The sequence below is a fragment of the Podarcis erhardii genome (genome assembly GCF_964252035.2).
Source record: "Podarcis erhardii genome assembly, chromosome: 5".
NCBI lineage: Eukaryota > Metazoa > Chordata > Lepidosauria > Squamata > Lacertidae > Podarcis > Podarcis erhardii.
The window spans coordinates 37659056-37674149 of NC_138509.1; the positions used below are offsets into that span (position 1 = coordinate 37659056).

A 15094-nucleotide genomic window follows, 5' to 3' on the forward strand; every position below is an offset into this window, starting at 1 on the left:
AAGTGACCCTCAAACATTCCCTTCTCAAATGTAGTAAGTCTGTGCTGCCAACTCTGGGACAAACAAAGGCCAATTGTAATGAATCCTTAAGCATATAAGTATAGAAACACTAATTAACACATTTTTCACATTAAACATTTGCAGAGGTTCAAGATAAAATGGGGTCCTCCAATTGTTTCTGTTGTATAACATTCTGCCTGCGATTTGAAACTTTGGAGGGTGCACAGGTCTTCCATTTGTTATCATGGCTCTCTTATTTTATGTCCAGTCATTATTAAATATATCAAAATATTACGAGTACAGTGGGACTTTCTGCCAGGAAAATGCATCTAAGATTGCAGCCTTTATCTAGTTACGCAATTCCTAAAATGAGCGCTGCCTTTTAGAGGGACATCAAGTTTGTTGTCACTTTATAGAAACTCTTTGAAAGTTGAGTCAGTCCATTCCTTTGTTGTGCCTGAGCCAGCTAGTGATATAGCCTCTTCCAATCTGCCCAGGCTCCATGCTATCTTGACTGCATAGATATAAAAGCAGAGATCTGCTAGCATTTTCTGGTTTATCAGGGGGCCAAAATCAACTGCCCTAGAGAGTTTGATGTCCAGAAATGATGAGATCACAACACTTGCTTGAGATACTTGTGGGCGCATTTGGTCTTTTGAAAGAATGCCCTGAGCATATTCCTCTCTGGTAGCTTCTTGTCCCTTCCTCTGGCTCACACACCCCACTCTGCCACCAGGAATAGTATGCACAAACACTTTGCTTTTCCATGGGATCTGGGTGGGAGTCAGATCCAGTAGAATTCAAATGGATCTCTTTGAATTTGCATGACTTTACAGCGAATCGGTTGGGTTGAACATCTTCCACAAATAGCACCTCCAAAATACCCATTCATTTATATTGTTTGAACCACCCACTGTACTAACACATTCATAGGCTTTATATTTACATTTTTTAAAAAATAAACTGATGGTGCTTGTATCATCAAAACACTATCAGACCATTTGTCACATAAATGCAAAACTGAACAACATGCACAACGTGACAGGCTGTATGTAATTATATGAATTCTTTCTTAATTCTTTTTTAAATACAATTCAACATGTCATATCAAAATATGTGGTTCTGTAGCCCAACTTATCATATAAACAAAACATATTATAAGAAATTAGTGTCTAGCAGATTGACCAGCAAATACAATCTGTTCAGTTTTTATGTTGGTCTTGTAATGTTCCATGGGAAGATGCTTTTAAGAATTCTGGCATTCTTTGTATGCAGGTTTCAGATGAAAGACTTAGAAGAGTGCCAAATAAGAATTTTTAAAAAGAATTCATATAGTTACAAACAGCTTGTCATGTTGTGTATGTTGCTCAGTGCTTGTATCATCTGCAAAGTACCGGTATATAAACAAGCCTTACAAAGAAAGGGCTAATGGGAGGAGGGGCTGGATGATGGGGGTGAGAAGCAGAGGTGTGGCAGTGGTAGTAGTGCCACTGGTATTGCATTGAGAAGTGGGAAACTGAATCAGAACTTCAATGATACTGTGGAAGTTGATACTCCTGAGAAAGACTTTAAGGAACCTTAAGGAAAGGCTGTAGCTCAAAGGTAGAGCATCTGCTTTCCGCGCAGAAGTTTCCAGGTTCACACCCTGCCATCTCCAGGGAGGGCTGGGAGAGACACTTGTATGAAATCATGGAGAGTCACTGCTAGTCAATGCAGACAACAATAAGCTAGACAGACCAGGGGTCTAACTCATTGTTCCTAAGAGCTGCATGAAACCTTCAAAATACTGTGTGCACATATAATATTATAATGGGTGTGTCTAAAACCTGAAGCTGATAGGAGCTTCTGGAGACATCTTGCAAGAACCTGGAAGCTACACCTGCAGCCATGCACCTCCAGTAAGTGAGGTGTCAGCTGGGAGAGGGAAGCAGCACCTTTCTGTGGGGCCTCAGGCAGCAAAATGGGATGTACCGCCCCTGCTTGCACACACTCTTTTTGGAATCCTTTTGTGCTTCCCAAAGCCCAAAATGGTACATCTTACCATTGCCCATGGGATAATGAATAAGGTCCCTTGATGAAATCATCTGAAGTAGGCGAGGAAGAGGAAATAAAGGGGGGAAAGTAGAGCACACACCTGCTCCTAGGTTACGATTGGAAGGTCTAATTCATAGGATTTCCTTACAAAACGTTGCAGAACAGGAAGTGAGGAAACCACTGCCTTTAAAACATAGCAATGCTTTCCATTGGCATCACTTATTTCTGAGACACAAGAAATCACAGGGACCAGACATGGTTATTCCCACAACTATCTTTCCACCCATCAATCCTCCAAGTGATGGGCAGGATAGAATGGAAAGTTGCCATTTCACTGACCAGCATCACACGATTCATTGTATTCTGGAGTGCCATGGGAAAGCAATAGGGCTATGCACCGGCTTTAGACAAATCCCAGACCCAAAACCAAATTGGTCAATCTGGGAAGTACCTGGATCTGGTCAAGGTAGCCTTGGACCACCCAGAGTGATCTGGGGCTGCCGAAACAGGAGTGATTGACTGACCATGTGTTTAATGGGTGTTTAAAACCCTAATTAAACATGTGGTTAGTAGCACAGAGAAGGGTAACAAGGAGACACAGGCAGAGACTTTGTCCTGTCCTCCCCCCACCACTTCCACTCTGCCAACTGCATGTTTAGTCTGGTTATGTGGCTGAGAGTGATTGGGAAAAGAAGACACAGGTGAACCACGTTGGGGAGAGGGACATTCACAACCCCCCTCCCCCAAAGCAATAAACATATGATTATTCAGGAAGGCCAGTAGATTGGAGAGTTTGTGCCTTTGACTGCATCACACCCATATAGCCAATCCCCACCCTAATTTTTCTCCATTTTTAGGTTATTGTGAACCCTAGGGCTGACTAATCTGCATTTATTCATGGTGCTCTAGAACACACCAACTAGGATTTTGGAACAGGTCCATCACAAACATTATGGAGATGATACAGGCCATACATTCATTATGCATGCCTCAAATATGCACTTAGTCATAGCAAAGCTCCCCTTCATTCAAAGCCTCTCTGTTATAACAAGGGACATGATGAATCAGCCATCTTGTGGTACAGACATTGAGCCTTCAAACAACTCCCCCTTTCAGATTCACTGAAGGGCCACTGAAAGGCCAGACCAGTGGACCTGTCAGCAATGGTGGAAGGGACCTGCCAGAAATTCCTCACTTGCTTTATGAGAAACTAGCCTTCTCCCACCTTCCAGTGATTTTAAGCCAATGCATGAAGTCTTGACAATGGCTGACATTCAGGAAAGCAGATCTAGCCAATTAGACAAAGGACAGGTCAGGGTGACAGATACATAATCTAGAGAAAGAACTTCTTGGAGGAGGAGGAAGATTTGGGTCTCCCCTAGTGGAAAAGCAATCACTGACCCATAGTGGGGAAAACAGATATCCAGGATTTTAGTGTATCTGCGATTGTTCAGTAGTGTGCCTAATTTTTTATAGATATAAAAAAACTACTGAAAGTCAGAGAGGCGTGATCTTCCTAACACAGTTAATGCTCCAATATGTGCATTTTTCAGAGCTTGAAAACATTTTAAAAACATTAGTAGAAACAACCAACCAATGGCAGTTAAAACCATCAGTGCGAAAAACAAAAAGACAGAGCATAAGATGTGAAGTAACCAATCAGAGAGTAGTAAAAACAACAGCAAAGTCCATTCATAGGACAGTCGTACCTCAGAAGTTGAACAGAATCCATTCCAGAAGTCCTTTCGACTTCCAAAACGTTCGGAAACCAAAGTGTGGCTACTGATTGACTGCAGGAAGTTCCTGCAGCCAATCAGAAGCTATGGAAGCCCCGTCGGACATTTGGCTTCCAAAAATAGTTCACAAACCGGAACAGTCACTTCCAGGTTTGTGGCGTTTGGGAGCCACAAGATTCTATAACTAAGCTGTTTGAAAACCAAGGTATGATTGTATTGTTAAAATACAAACGGCTCAAGCAAATAGGACCAACTTTTCCCGGTCCCAAAGGAAAAAAGAAGGTCTTGCCAGGATGTCTGTGTCAGCCACAAAGAGGTTTGCACATAATGTTAGGCCAAACCATGGTTTACTGAGACTGTACAAATGTGAAGACTCCAGGGGAGAAGTTCACAGATGCTTTGCTCTTCTTTGGTTCATTTTACCGCTGTGCCTCACTGGGCTATGCCAAGGTTTGGCTCAGTGTGTTGTCATGGTTAAGCTCTCTCTTGGCCACAGCTTGTGGTTAGGTCTTAGCCACAAGTCCAGGTTCAGCACCGGATGGAAGCAAAAAGGACAAGGGTGAGTAAGCCATCGTTCGGCTTCCTATGGCATGTGAACCAGACCAAGAACTGCTTCCCATTAGAGGAGTAGAGCAGAAAAGAATTCTGGAAATTTCTAACATGACGTCACTCAACATAAGCCTCTTTTTATGGAGGAAGGTTAGGTAAGGAAGACACAAAGGCTGTGTACACATACCTGTTGACCCTGGTTTGGGAACAATCTACTGTACATCTCTCATGTAGGCACCCTGTCATTTCTTACTTGCCTTTCTGCAAACCAGCTTCCATCCAAATTGAGAAGAAGAACTGCCTTGATGTATTTTAAGCTTGTATTGTGTCCGCAGCCGAAGTATATGAACAGGACAGATATGAGGGACACTTTTCTCAGTGGACTCTTGCTGCTTGCCTTGGTTTCTGTGAACGAAAGCTGGAGTGCTGTCCATAAGTTGAGTGGTTCTTTAATATTCTGGAAATATTCAATGCTTCGTGTCTATAGTTCCATAAAATTTAATCTGCTTTATGAAAAGGGTGTGTAAAAATTTTTTATTGAATATCAGAATGTTCCCTGAAATTTTGCCTGAAGCAAAATTCTAATTAAATTTGGAGTCACCCTATCTGATCCCTAAAATGTCATCCAATTTTGCACAAAGTGAAATTTGAATTTAGAGATTCTTCTTCAGGAAAAACATCTGAATAATTTCAAGTGAAAAGATCAAGGGTGGTTTTTTATTTTGTTTTGTTTAGAACCACCAATGATTTAAGATTATATTTTGTTCTTAGAACAACCCAGGAATGTCCCAAAAACTTATTCAGTTCTTCGCCAGTATTTCAGTCAAATATCCCAGGAAAACATTAAGGATTTGCCATTCAACTTCAATGCTGGTTCCAGTTTTGAAACTGCAAAATGGTCTCGACTTTTCTCTCATTTTAATGCAGTTCACAGAGATCCTCCGATACAGACGCTCTCCCTCGGAAGCTTTCCCCTTCGTCCTTCCTTACAACAACAAAAAAGTGACAAGAGATGTATTTGCTACAGACATCTGTTAGGCCAGTAGAGATGCTAGGATGCGTTTTCCCCCTGCAATATTTACTGGGTCGAAAAGTGCTTGTCTCTCTGTCTCTCTTTGACCCCAAACCTTGGCAAATTCAGCAGACCATTTTACTTACAGTAAAAGCCTTCGTTTCATCTTCTCCTCCAGCCAAACAGAGGGCTTCTCTATGAAGAATGAAAGACTGGTTCTCTGAGGCTCACTTGACATAGGAATGAACCCATCAAATATGGAAGGTAAAGACAAAGAGTGTTAAAACAGGGGTGAAATGTTGCAAGGAGCGTTTCCCCTTAATGAATTACTGGGAGATTTGTAGCAGGCCAGCCAGGGGAACTCTTTCAGCATGTGTATCCCAAAGTGTCATGGGCTTGCTGCACTATATTCTTGCTGCCCTTTCCATGAACTGGGCAGTTTCCTTTCACCAGTTGATTTCCACTTGTATTCTAGCAGCTGTCTACAATAGCAGATATTTATCTTAAATAATTTGATGCCTTTTTGAGAATTTGTGCCAGCAATTTTTTTTAAAAGCTTTAGAAGGAAATAGCCAATCCGGATGCACCCGGGTCATAACAAATTGAAAAGGGAAATTCATGAGAGTTGCATTGCTCTCCACAGACAAAGAGAACAGTGCAAGCAAAGTAGTAACTTTTTGCAATCACCTAGCATTCAGAAGGCTGGAAACAAGCTTCCATGTTCCACAAAACTCCTCTTCAGCTGTAAGCATTCACAGCAGAAAACTATGCAGAGAGAGTGTGAGTGTATGTGTTACATATATACATCTGTACATCTGCATATACATTACATGGACCATTGCTCCATGCAGTTCAGTATTATCATTTCAGACAGGGATCTCCCCCAGCCTTAACTGGAGATGCTGAGGATTGAACCCAGGACATTCTGCATGCAAAAGAGATGCTCTACCACCAAGTGACAACCTTTCCCCATGTATACATAGATAACCAGTGAGAGAGGGAAGTCAACATTACAGTTGTACCTTGATTTTCAAACAGCTTAGTTCTCGAATGTTTTGGCTCCCAAATGCTGCAAATCCGGAAGTGACTGTTCCGGTTTGCAAATTATTTTTGGAAGCCGAACATCTGACATGGCTTCCGCAGCTTCTGATAGGCTACAGAAGCTTCCTGCAGCCAATCAGAAGCCATTTGACTTCCAAGGTACGGCTATATAATATTGGGCAGGTGTTAAGTCAAGTGGCCTAAAAAACCAAAATATAAATAGTTTTGGGGAAAAGATGGAGGGGAAGAAAGACAGAAAGTGAAAGAGAGCTTCTACAGGATTCATTACCACTCTACCTTGCTGCCAAGCCAATGAACTGTCATGGTGGACTGAATGGTATGAAATGTGAAATATATTGAGTTGGGTCCGGATTAAGCTGCACTTAGATCCCATTGAAATCAACATGAAAAGTTAGGGTGGTATGCAGGTAATTTGTTCTGCCAGTGCAAGGATTATCCCCACCTCCTCACCCATGCACCTCCTCAATCCATTCTGGGAGTTCCCCAACCTTCCACAGCAGCTTTGGGAAGAGTGTGTGAGGGGTGAGAGGAGAAAGGCAAAGTTCCATTGTGGATAGAATGGGCTAGTTGAATAATCCCCTTCATCATTATTTAATGTTAACCCTACTGAGATCAGTAGGAACTAAGTGCAGTGGACTCAACTGGATTGGTAAAGAAAAAGCATTTCATAATTGGACACTTTGTGTACTTTTCTTTGTTTGTTTGTTACACAAGAAAAGCTTTAATAAAAATGATTTTTACAAAACTTGTAACAATAACTATAAATCAGAGATGGGGAACCTGTGATAGGACTTTGATGTACACAAAATCAGACTCAGGACTGGCCCACCCATGAAGTGAGATCTACCACTTGGTCACCTCAAGCGGTAGATCTGTCCTCCTCTGTCCCCATTCATTGCCACCTCCTCCACACCCAGTCGTTCCCTTTGCCACAACTTGTCACCACCACAAAAATTACCTCTTCAGGACAGTGACATGTAGAGGCAGAGGGAGCAGCCAGGGACAGAAGATGAGGCAGGGGCTTTTTCTGTTTTGCCTGAAGCAATGAAACATCCTGGGCCAGCCCTGATCAGCCCTGATCTCATAGTAGAATCATTCCAAAGTCATGTGACTGGGATGTGGCTGCACACATTGCTGCTACTGTACAAGTCTCCTGTGGCACAATGGGTCTTGGTGTCTGGCTGTGAACCAGAAGGTTGGTGGTTCAATCCCACGTAGGGATGGCCAAGGGCAGGGTTCCTTGCATTGCAGGAAAGATGATCCTCGGGGTCCCTTCCAACTCTATGATTCTAAATGCTGCTCCATTGTCACATACGGATCACGTGGAAATAGGCTAAAATGTCAAAGCAAAGGGGGGGACCCATAAATGGCTTTGATCACACGTACATGCAACTGTTAAGGACATTCCCCACACAAGGAGCACAGAAATGAAACCTGCCATACCCCAGGTCAAATCTTTCAGATGAGTAATATTTAAACAGTAAAGGTGAAGGAGAGAAAAAGTCATGATGCATTGCTTCCCAAACATCAGCAGATTGGGAAGGTCAAGTTCACCTTAACCACAGTATGGGTGAGGTCTGGCTGCCTGACGTAAAATCAAAGGATCAGAAGGTGGTTCTTTGCTTTCTATATAGTCTGGCAGATGCAAAGCTGTGGACTGCCCTCTCCATAGAGGTGTGTCTCACAAATTTTGCCATGTACTGAAAATGCACCTCTTTACCCTGCCGTTTGACTATCTGTCTGTCTGTCTGTCTATCTACCTATCTGAATGAAACCACCCTGTTTTAATCTTGTGTTTTTATGCTTTATCATTTTAAAATATGTTTTATATATTTATATATTCAGGCTTTTATAATCCGCAGTGGGACCTGATAAGGAGAAGCAGGTTTTAAAAAAATGCAACAAAATAATAAACAAACCAACAAACCAAAACCTCAAAGAGGTATTGCCAAGGCTCAATCCAGTAGAGGGCAGACTGCCAGTCTCTGGAGTCTTCTGTCTCAGCTGATCGTCCTTGATGTTGCTTCTGGTTTATCTGCCCTTCCTGAATAAGCAAGCAGTGAGAGGAAGGAGAGGAGTAAGAAGCAAGGCCAGCCATTTGCACACTTTGTCCTAGGAAGTGTTGTTGATTGGGCACAGACGAATAGACAAGCAAATGTGCCATAGAAGAAGAGGTAGCCACACAGAGAGAGGGAGAATTTCTTCTGCAGATGCACCCCCCACCACTCCCCCCCAAAAACCACCACTGGAATCAGCTCCGTACGTTCTTAATACAGCATTGCACTAGATTTTTTCAAAAGCATTTTCCTGCAGACAGTCAGGTTGTGCATCCATAGCAGTGACCAGAGGAGGAATGACGTCTGAGAGGAGAGCAGAGAAGAGAAATGCCATGCTGCATCTGCAGCAGGACAACTGGACACCTTCATCTGCCCCAGCTGCAGCAAAACATGTCTTATCGGTCTCTACAACCATGGCTAGTACTGTAAACTTCCAACAGTTTGACTTCACCCCAAAAGGCACACTCCTCCGTTGTCTCCCAAGACAGACAACAAAACCGCTGTAGGAATTGCATTGACCTGCACTGAAAGCACCTATGTTATGTATGAATCTGCCTTATTCTGAGTCAGACCACTGGCAGCATAAACTGGGAGTGGGACTCCAAGGTTTCAGACAAGCCCCTTTCCCAGGTCTACATGGGGAGCTAAGTCTGGGACCTTTTGCATGCAGAGCATAAGCTCTGCCCTTGAGCTATGGTCTCCTCCCCTGACCCAGAAGAATGCATTTTCATTGTGACCTGGAAAAGGAGGAGATGGCCAAAGGCAAGGCTGAGGGTTCTTGAAGAGGAACAAAGTACACAATGTTCTGGTGGGCAATAACACTAACAGTCCTCTCCACCCACTTCCTGCCTCTACACTTGTATCCAATATACGGGCCTCAGCAGAAGGAAGGAGAGTGAAAGGGGAGGGGAGCGATATAAACCCCCTCCAAAGTACTCCAGCTTCCTCCCTCTTTCCGTCAAAGGAAATATCTTCTTCCTAATAAGAAAGAAGCTCTTGAAGGAGGGCAGAAACCAATGAACAATGGGTGAACAGGAAGCAGGAATCTCTGAATGATGTGAGGCCTTGCGAGTCTCAAAGAGAGCCTCTCCTAAGACTACTTGCATGGTTAGTAAGTGAAAGTAGGCAAAATATTATTGAATATTTCTGCTGGAGCCAAAACTAAATTGAGAAACATGGCACTGGAAGAAGAAAGCTGAGCACCCTGGAGAAATGATTCATAGAATCATAGACTTGGAAGGGGCCATGAGGGTCTTCTAGTCCAGCATGGGGCTTGAACCCACAACCCTGGAATTAAGAGTCTGGTGCTCTATCAACTGAGCTAATGAGGAGAAGTCATGTGTTGAAGTACTCCAGGAGATGAGTAGCAGAGTGGATTCAAACTCTGCTACTCATCTGCAAAGGAGGACTACTTTTCCGTTGCAGTTTGACATAGCAGCTTTGTTAGATTTGAAAATGGGGAAAAATGGATCAGAGTGTTTTTAATCAAGCCCATACTGAGGAGGAGGACAGGGAAGAATGTAGTTTACCTAAGGCTATATCTAGTATGTTTGTGGCAGAGGTGAGATTAAAGCAGGAACATGCTCCCATGTCTGCTAGCACAATACTCAGTTCGACATAATCTAGCGTAGGCATAGGCAAACTCAGCCCTCCAGATGTTTTTGGACTACAACTCCCATCATCCCTGACCACTGGTCCTGTTAGCTAGGGGTGATGGGAGTTGTAGTCCCAAAACACTTGGGGGGCTGAGTTTGCCTATGCCTGATCTAGCGCTTCGCTGTTGTCTCTGATGCTACCAGCATCTTTCATTTGTTTATATCCTACTTTTAGGAACAAAGTTCTTCCAAAGTGGCTCACAAGTTTTAAGAAATGAATTCAATTAAGCATATGGCAATTAAAGCGTAGTGCGTAGTAATGAAAACCAGTCCAAGAAAGAAAGTCTTATGAGATAATTCTGAGAGATAGAGTATGGCAGAGCTCTCTAGATGTTCATAGCATCATAGAATATTAGAGCCAATGGTCATCTAGTCCAACCCCCTAAAACACAGGAATCTCAGCTAAAACATCCATGACGGGTGGTCATCCAACCTCTGCTTAAAAACCTCCAAGGAAGGAGAGTCCACCACCTCTCATGGGAGTCTGTTCCACTGCCGAACAGCTCTTACTGTCAGAAACTTTTTCCGAATGTTTAGTCGGAATCTCCTTTCTTGTAACTTAAAGCCATTGGTTAGAGTGCTACCCTCCAGAGGAGAAAACAAGCATGTTCCCTCTTCAGTGTGGCAGCCCTTAAGATATTTGAAGATGGCTATCATATCTCCTCTCAGTCTCCTCTTTTCTAGGCTAAACATACAAGTGCTCCTTGTAAGGCTTAGTTTCCAGAACCCTTGATCATCTTGGTTGCCCTCCTCTGCTCACGTTCCATCTTGTCAGCATCCTTCCTAAATTGTGGTGTCCAGAATTGGAACGTTGTTTGACTCCAGCTCCTATTAACCCCAGCCAGCATAGCCAATGGTCAGAAATGATGGAATCTGTATTCCAGCTACACCTGGAGGGCCACAGATTCTCCATCACATATTCTAGCTGATTACATGGCTCTTCTGCACAGTCATGGAGAAGAAGACCTTAGACAGGTGTGTCTTGATATGCAGCAGGGATGAAGAAAACTAACCCTGCTGTCATCTCCTCTTCTATGAATGTATCTGGTCGTCCTGGAACTGAATTAAGTTTCCAGTCAAAATCTTGGCACAAGTCTTGAGAGATTTGGTTTCATTTCCTTCTTTCTTTCTTCTTTCTTTCTTTCTTTCTTTCTTTCTTTCTTTCTTTCAAACTCACAAATTGCTTTTTTCAATTGATTTTTGTCTCCTCCACATTTTAAAAAAATGATGATGGTGAAAGAAAAAGGGTGTCCCATGACTGAGTTTCCTGACTGAAGCTCCATATACCATTGTGTAACTGTTCGGTTCAAGAGACTGTATCACTACAAAACATGGATTCAAACGTTTTAAACAAATACACAGTGTCATGACCCGTTTGTTTGGATACTCTGTGCTGTCCCAGACAGGAGGGAAGCCATCGCTGAGCCCGTGAGGCATACAAGACTTCACAATTTATTAAGAAGATTAGCTGAGTTTAGCTTGTGCATTAAGAACTAGCCACTGAATGTGTGTTGTTTTAAACCATTGTGAGGTTATTGGGTTCTTTAGAAAGACCTGTTCTTTCTTCCATAGTTTGACCTGGCAAAACCATCTTTAAGTTAAATAAACAATTAAAGGCGCAGAGTAAACAAAGGCACCCTAATATTGCAGGAGATCTCATCTCACCTTCTTTCTCCCCCCCCCTTCTCCCCCTGCCCCCGTCCTGCTTTTGGGGCTATATTTGTAGAACAGCCTGCTGTGAAATGACAAAGTTCATGGTTCATCTGAACTTTTGAACTCAAATGAGTATTTGACACAGCAAAACAATCTAATGTGAACCTAACACAAAGTTTTCATAGTTTTAAAACCTGGCTTTCAGTTCTTTGTCCGGGGCAATTGGGTAGGAAAGTTCTTTATTGATGTTGTAAAAACTACCCATTTAATATCAGGCAGCGAGAGGGAGAGAGAGGAGAGAGGGGAGATCAGTAGAAAGAGCACCTTAGCATTTCTGAAATAGTGCTGGGCTGGTAGATCATTGAACTCTACCTGACCCCATTATGAAGGCTTCCTCGGGACAAGTTGCAGCAGCATTTGTGACAAGACCAAAGCTTCCTATCCTATTTCAAATGCTCCAGGCCTGGGAGTTAATGGTAAATGATATATTCCCTTTTAAAAAATAAAAAAATGTACACACTAATCACAATTGCCTAGTGCTGAAATTCCATGTATTTACTGTCCTAAAGTTTCTCTTTGGGGGACAGAATAAAAGGGGAACGGGTGGACAAAATGCACTGTCATGTGCTTTGCTGACATCTCATAGTAAATGATTCCCCTCGCCTTTCTCCAACCCTTATGTTGGAACTTAGCATTGAGCGAGGCATTCTGAAGGCAGTGAAGATGGGCATGAAAGTATGTCCAAACAAGGCTTGTTGCAGTCTTCTCTCCATGCAATCTCCCTAGCCCCCTCCCCACAACTAACGGAGAATCAAAATAAGAAAAAGAAATACATGCCAATTTGATTAATTTCCACAATCCATACAGGAGCATATAATCGACTGCATTCCATTTACACCGACTGCTCATTTGTTGACTGTGTACAAATCAGGCACTGAAAGCACATGACATTAAAGCCTATAACTTTCCCAAAGAGATCCTTGAAACCATAGTTTGTTCAGAGTGCTGGGTAAACTACACTTCCCAGCAGGGATGCCAACTTGAATAAAATAGAGGGGCAGGTAAGCCCCACCCCATGTAATCGATCACATGACACAGTGCACATACATCATTTGAATGGCAATGCCCATCAACTTGGAGGGGGGCCTCAAATATTTTATTGGAGGGGCTGAAGACCCCTTGGCCCCTAGGAGTTGGCTTCTATGCTTCCAAGGATTTGACAGGGGAAAGCTGTGTGCTTTAAATTTATGGTATATATGCAGCCACAACAATTTAACGTGATGCTGACTTTTCAGAACTCAATGGTGACTTAGGACCAGGTTATCTCAGAAAGACTGCGGTGCCACCCACATCCCTACCACTGAGCCTCTTGGGCTTGCCAATTAGAATGTCAGTGGTTTGAATCCCCGCGACAGTGATGAGCTCCCATTGCTGCGCCCCAACTTCTGCCAACCTAGCAGTTCAAAAGCATATCAGCACAACTAGATAAATAGGTACGGCTGTGGCGGGAAGCTAAACAGTGTTTCCATGCACTCTGGCACTCGTCACGATGTCCTGTTGAGCCAGAAGCGATTTAGTCATGCTGGCCACATGACCCGGAAAGCTGTCTGTGGACAAATGCCAGCTCCTTCAGCCTGAAGCGAGATGAGTACTGGACCCCATAGTTGCCTTTGACTAGACTTGATCATTCAGGGGTCCTTTACCTTTACTTTTACCTGTCTCAGAAACTGCCTGCTCCCCATATGAACCCATGCAACCTTTAACATGGGCCTCAGATCCCTAAATAAATCTGTATGGTTTACATTTTCTACCATGCTAATGTGTGTTTGAGTCTGTACAATTGAAGTAAATGAATACATAATCTAGGATCCTCTGTTGCTACTGCTACTGTAAGAGTACAGGGGAAATATCACTATGAGAAGTAATCTAATTCTCTGCAGTCATCCAAGTTCATGACCTGTTTCTGAACTGACATGTACGGGCAAAAATTTGGAAGTATTAGTCAAATAACACATAGTTACTCACACATTCTGTAAGAAAAAAATCTAACTATTCCTGGCAAGCATTTAAACAATCTATGAACTTGTCCTTTTCAAAGGTAAACTTACAGCACAAGTAAGACACTTCAGAGGAAACTCCTCATCATGAAAAAGTTTGGAAAATAAATCAAAATCAATAGCTGTTGTTGTTTTCAAATTGCTGATATGTTACATTGCTCAGCCAGCTACTATATATGGGATTCTCAGAAGTCCTATTTTAAAGAACTCAAGGGCAAAAGCTATTGGAGCAAATCAGCTCCGATTTTTATCGAAAGGAGGCTTATAGATAGTTTTTGCACACACACACACACACACACACACACACACACACACCCCAATGTCCTTTTTATTGTGCATTCATGAGGATTTTGGCTCATGATGGTTATATGCAATCATACTGTATCTAACAAGCATGTACTTACTTTTCCCTCCATCAAATGCCGGCAGGTACACCCCAGAACAAAGGGCAGGGATACAATGGTGTGGAGCTTCCATTCATGGAAGAAGATTTACACTCCTGGAAAGACCTCTTCCAGGAGTGTAACTCTCCTTCTGTGAATGGATACTCCTTCCATTCACAAAGTGGCTCCACTGACTCCCACTCAAAGATCTAAAATAAAGATCGTGATGAGGACCAAGCCCCTTTGCTTTTAGCACATTAGTTTCAACTTAGCTGAGCTTTTTTTTTTATGTCATAACATTTTTATTGTAATGAAAGATTAGTTTTCATCCACATTAACAGTCTGTAGGCTTTTGAAAGTGGTAACTGGCACATATGTGACCAGTGTATACAGTTTATTAGGCGAATTCTCATCTTCATTGCGTTTTCTGGATAAACGAACACGGATACGATAAGGAACATTCCTTACTGCTTTTGCTCAGACAGCCTTGTTCAAGCGGGTGTCAATGCGTACATCAGGAGTCCCCATCGCCTTCATTGCAAATTTATGGATCTCCTTGAGAGCACAAGGAGCCCACTTCTTGAAGCCCAAGCCATGGATCCATTTGTGAATGTTTATAATATATTCCCAAGTAACCACCTCATTGATGGCTGATTGTCCTTCTTTTCACCACCTTTCTTTCCAGGAGCCATCCTGCTCAGGACCAGACCAGAAAGCCTTAGCTGAGCTTTTGATGTTGACAGATTTTAGGCCTGACTAACTGTCTGGACCAGGGCTGGATTTAGTTTGATGAGGCCCTAAGCTACTGAAGGTAATGGGGCCCTTTATATGTCCAGCTGTCCTTTGTCAACAACAAATTGTCACTGTTTGGTTTTTTTTTGTATTGAATATATGCT

The 15094-nt window shown here is 42.7% G+C and overlaps 1 pseudogene across 1 annotated transcript; it reads right to left on the reverse strand.

The window, feature by feature from the left end:
* Positions 1-14476: 14476 nt before the first annotated feature.
* LOC309341690 (large ribosomal subunit protein eL31 pseudogene) lies at positions 14477-14890 on the reverse strand (annotated as a pseudogene). The gene has a single exon. The product of its transcript is annotated as a large ribosomal subunit protein eL31 pseudogene (transcript).
* Positions 14891-15094: the final 204 nt, after the last annotated feature.